Here is a 5939-nt window from a genome sequence, read left to right as displayed (position 1 = left end):
CAAGCATTAAATAAGATCATTTTCAGGAACAGGTATCCATTCCCACGACTTTATGACCTTCTGGACCAACTCAAGGGGGACAAGTATTTTAGCAAGATCGATATGAAGTCTAGCTATCAACAGATTCTAATACATCCCATAGATGTATGGAAGACCGCCTTCAAATCCAAGGAAGGCCTTTTTGAATGGTTGGTTATGCCCTTTGGGTTGACAAATTTCCCTGCTACTTTTATGAGGCTAATGGATGACATCTTGCAGACCTTCACCAACTCATTCATGGTTGTTTATCTGGATAACATCCTCATCTTCAGCAAGAGTTGGGAAGAACACTTGCAACACATTCGATAGGTCCTTCAAACCCTGAGACAACACAAATTGTGTGCTGACTTGGAGAAATGCACCTTTGGCATGAGCCAGCTCCAATGTCTGGGTTACATTATAGATGAGAAAGGCATGAATGTGGATTCGACAAATATCCAAGTCATTCGAGATTGGCTAGCCTCGACCACTCTAACAGAGCTTTGCAGCTTTTTGGGTCTTGCAATTTTTTATCAGAGGTTTGTGTTGGGATTATTCCATATCACTTGGCCTTTGAGTCAGATTACCAAGGGCAGAGCAAAAGAAAAAGTTTTATTGGTATTATTCCCAACAGAAGGTGTTCGTTGAGTTGAAGCATCGCCTCTTCTCTGCACCTGTACTCACATTGTTGCAGCATGCATTTGAAATTGAGATAGAAGCCTATGACTATATTATTGGTGCAGTCCTCACCCAACACGGGCATCCAGTTGCCTATCATAGAGAGACACTTTCTAAGACAATTCGGAAGTACCCCAACTATGATAAGAGATGTATTCCATCGTGCAGGCTTGCCAACAATGGAAGCATTACATTATGGGGAATGAGACAGTCATCCACACAGATCATCGACCTCTTCAATTTATACAGACACAAGGGAAGTTGTAGAAGGATTTCCATCAAAAGTGGTCTACATATTTGCAACAATTCCACTTGAACATTAAATACAAAAAGGGCAGCACCAGTCTTGTTGTAAACTGCCTCAGTCGGCCCCCAGTTGCATCACTGACTATTATTCTCAACTCTTGTGGCCACAAGACCTCTAGATGGTTGCTACTGTACAAAATTGATCCACAGTTCACCTCCACATACTAGATGATAGTAGATGGCAAGCAAGTTCCTGATTTCTACCTCTAGGATGAATTATTATGCTACCTGGGCCACCTTTGTGTTCCTCCAAGCGAGCAAGCCATGCTGATTTGGGAGGCGCACTACAGTCGGGTCGTAAGACACTTTGGTGTGGAGAAAAATGTGGGCATACTACAAAAGTACTTTTATTGGCCAAAACTCTGATAGGATGTTGGGAAACATATCAGATCTTACATTGCTTATGCCATCGCGAAGCCAAACATCAAAAAGCAAGGTTTGTACACTCCTCTACCTACTCCCATCCAACCTTGGGAATCCATCTCCATGGACTATATTTCTAGCCTCCCTTCTACCAAGTACAGTAATGAATGTGTTTTGTGGTCGTGGAGAGATTTTCTAAGATGCCTATATTGGTGTCCTGCAAGAAGAATATCACAGAAGAGGACACTGCCAAACTCTTCTTTGAATGAGTGTGGGTACATTTTGGGATCTTGTAGACCATTATATCATATGAGGATAGTAGGTTCCTGAGCACATTCTAGTCAAGCCTCTAGACACTATTGCATGCCAAGCTCACCAAGTCGACTGCATTCCATCCCCAAACTGATGGCCAGACAGAGGTCATTAACATCATGATAGTGCACATACTCCACATGTACAACTCCATGCATCCACGAACCTAGGATGATAGCTTTCCCTGTGTGTTGCACAATTATAACATAGCTCTCCATAGCTTGATTGGTCACAGTCCCTTTCAAGTGGGTCTAGGATTTCAACCATTATGTCTAATTGACATTGCCACACCTCATGCGACTACACAAAAAGAATCCACACATTTATTGTCTGAGGCTGATAAAGCAACCAAATTTATTGAACGCATCTAGCACATCTGCCAGTAGGTTCACGACATATTAGAGAAGTCCAATGCCAAGTACAAGGATCGACATGATCAACATCGGGTGCCACACAAGTTTCAGGTGGGCAACAAAGTTTGGTTGCATTTGCAGAAAGAACTCCTTACCGGAGTCCATCGAAAGCTCATACCACTCTGATATGGGCATTACACCATTACCAAGGTTGTGGTAGACAAGGATTTTGAGCTCAACATTCCCCCATTCCTTGGCCTGCACCCAGTGTTCAATGTGGCCTTCCTTTGACCATACTTTCCACCATTAGTGAACAGATCAAACATTGCAGAACAACTCACACCAACATAGTTAAACCCAAACTGCATGGAATAAGCCACAACTGATCGAATCATGGACACAAATATCAAAAAGACTTGCTAGTAGAAGATCTAACTGTATCGAGTTGTCAAAGTTGGCCAGGTAAGTGGCTCACTAGGGACCAAGTTCAGCAGAATTTTATCCATCTCATGGAGGCACTCAACTCAATGGGGACCATTGCTTCCTAAGGGGGGAGGACTGATCCAAGTGGGTATTGGTGGCCACTCGCATATTCCACTTGGACCCCCACTATTGTTTCTTTCATTTTCCTAATTTCTTTAATTGTAGCACAATTTAATATTTTTGGAAGTTTTGTGGGTCTTGAACTTCCAAAGCCATTTTAAGGCCCTAAATGATGTGTTTTTTGAAAGTAGGAAAATTTAAGTAATGCTTATAGTCGAAATTTATAGTCCTCAGATAGATCTTTCTAACGAGGTATCGTGCGCGTCAAATGGAGATCGTCTTCCAAATTTACAACCCCGAGAATTTGATGTACCAATTTACCTCAACAAGGCCCATAATTTTGGCGCTTCATCTCCCAAGGTTAGGTTTTTCAAAGTTTAGGGTTTTCCATTATTTCTCAATAATAAATAGGCCTCTCAGCCTCATTGTAACATAATTCAAAGGCATGTAACTCCCACATCTCTTCTCAGAGATAAGTTACCATCGCCCGAGATAGTTTGTTTCCATTGTGTATGTAAACATATTTCAGTTCTTTGATATTAATGAAATGAAGTTTTATTTATGTTGCATCTCTATGTTTATATTTATATCTATATTTTGTTGTGTTCCTGCATAATTCTGGAGTAGATATCCTCCACCTGATGGGTGGAGATGTTTCTCAGCTGGAATATGGTGACATCATAGAGCTTTGTTGTAGATATAGTCAAGGAGCATTTAAAGCAAGCAAAGGACCCTTGGAAATGATGACAATAAATACTAAGGTTGCTGCAAATGGAGTCACTAAAGCTAATCTAGGGAACTTATTGAAAATTTTCAAAACTAACCTACTTAGTTCCTTTGATTCTTAATTGGATTTGTTGAAGGCTTAAAAGGAGGATGAGGAAACAGAAGCATCTGTAGACATCTCCTATTTAAAATGCAAAAAAAGTCATTTGCTTAAGGAATTCCATGCAAGTTAGGTGGATATTTGTGCTACATGTGGGAACAATCATAACACTAATAACTTCCCATCCTGGTCCAGTTTGAAGGTTGTATATGAAGAAAAATAAGAAGAAGAAGAGAAAGAGCATATATACTTAGTTGCACTAAATAAACCATCGCAACCAAAGCCTCAAGGTACTGTCCAAGACTAGTCTCAATTTTATAATGATTCTTATTGGACTAGCGCTTTTACGCAATACATTTTGCAGCCATGGACTTTGCCAACACCATGGGCTCCTCCTCCCCAAACCAACTTTGGCAACGAGGGTTGAGGAATACCACCCATGGAGAACCCCAACAAGATTTCACACAATCACCAATGCAACTCCTTCCTCCTCCTCAATTGCAAGTGCACACACCTATCACTCCTAGACCCCAATTATCTACATAATTGGTCCATAACCCAAATAATGGGAAGGCAGCTCAACTTGCATAGATTGTAGCCAATTAGCCTACCTACTTTATCTCCTCCATAATTTGTAATGATATTCATCTGTGATCTAAGATTACCCTAACCAAAAAGAAACCTTGAGTTTGTATGGAATATCTAAACAAAGAGTTTTGGAATGAAGAACTAGGACATGCACCATCTCTTGAACATTCACATGCTAAACCCTAGATTTCATGTTACCTCGAATGATTAAGCTGAGAGAAGCCTATTATTCAACCAGAATTTGATCTCTTTGGGGAACTCAGAAATGTGTGTGTAAAATACCATTACTTCTATCCATCAAAGATGTACCCATCTAAATCAATTAGAGAAATTTGTTTGAGGAAACCTAAGAGAAGGACGAAAGACCCCCAAATTGTCCATGTTGTGGGGTAATTGTCAGAACTAAGGATGGGAGGGGTCTTGGCAGCCAAGTATTCTGACCTTGGAAACCCAACGGTTAATGTGTAGATTAACAACATTGTTATTCCTAACACATTGATTGATTTTGAGTGTTGTCATTAATGTCATGACATGTGAAATTATGGAAGCCTTAGGATTATTTGGTCTTAAGTAGACCCCCCATGCTACAACTTGTTGATAGATCCACCATTCAACTAGAAGGGGTATTAGAGGATGCAGTAATTTCAATAGATTCATGGGAATACCCTACAAATTTGATCTTTAATCTTTAAGAGATAAATCCATGTTTTGCAAGAATAATCATTAATGGAACATACATAATATAAGTTACCACCCAAGGTCTTATCAGACATAGGCCCACAAACATCAGAGTGCACAATATCCAAGATTCCTTTGGATCTACTATCATTTCTAGTACATCTTCCTTTCACATTATTCCCAAGGGCACATCCCTTGCACACACCATCACGATCAACCTTGATTTCTGGTACACCTTTAACAAAATCTTTCATTCTAGTCAAAGCTTTATAGTGAATATAAGCATACCTTTGATGCCATAGCTCACAGTGATTAATGGTGTTATGTAGCAAGCTTGAATTGAATGTCCAAAGAGATGATATATGCCTCCAATTGGCACACAGATGAATTTGGCAGATTCAAAGAGGCATCCTTCTTCCATATTAGAATTTGTTCATCAACAAAAGCGATTCCATGTCCATTGTCTTTAAGAGATGATATGGACTACAAATTCTTCTCTAAACCGGGAACATATAAAATATTGTTAATGGATACATTACCTCTTGAATCCAACTGGAAATATGATAAGCCAATCCCTTTGAATTTGTATTTTCCATTATCCCTAAGTTCAACCCTTTGATATATCTTCTTTTTAACCAATTCAGGGAGATGATCACGATTCCTAGTCATGTGCCTAAACGCACAACTGTCCACCAACCATATTTCATCATGACCTGTAATAACACTTGTACAAGCAGAATAAGATGATTATTCATCATCATAATAATTCTCTCTAGGTGTTGTCATTGCGACAATACCCTCCAAAATTTTTCCTCGACTTGAATTTTGGAGCCTCCTTGTGATCTTATGATATGTTGTTCCAAGTTGATCATACTCGCTTTATGGCTAGTTGGTGATTTTCTAAGTGTTTAAGTCTTCTTTTGAGATTCAGATTATTGAAGTCACTTGCTTACACATTCTTAACTTTCGATGCATTCACAAGTGCAACTCTTTCTTGCAAGCTCAGTAGTCAATGTTTACCTTTGTGGACAAACATTGAACAGTCCTTAAAAATAATACTTGCACATCGTCTAGAGATAAAATGCACACAATCACAAGTAACAGTGATTGTGCATTCCTTAATAATAGGCATTGCGCAACTCATAGGCCCTATGTAGCCATAAGGAAAGTGCAGTGCATAATCCATGTCGACAATTAGTGCACAACATCATCTGACAATATCTCTCACTCTTAGTTGCAATTGTATCATCATTCAAGTGAATTTTCTCAACTAT

Source organism: Pinus tabuliformis, chromosome 5_2 (genome assembly GCF_031772625.1).
Source record: "Pinus tabuliformis cultivar Carrire ecotype Pingquan chromosome 5_2, CPIR1, whole genome shotgun sequence".
In the NCBI taxonomy this organism is placed as follows: domain Eukaryota; kingdom Viridiplantae; phylum Streptophyta; class Pinopsida; order Pinales; family Pinaceae; genus Pinus; species Pinus tabuliformis.
The sequence above is the reverse complement of the archived record's forward strand: the minus strand, read 5'-3'. Positions refer to the sequence as shown.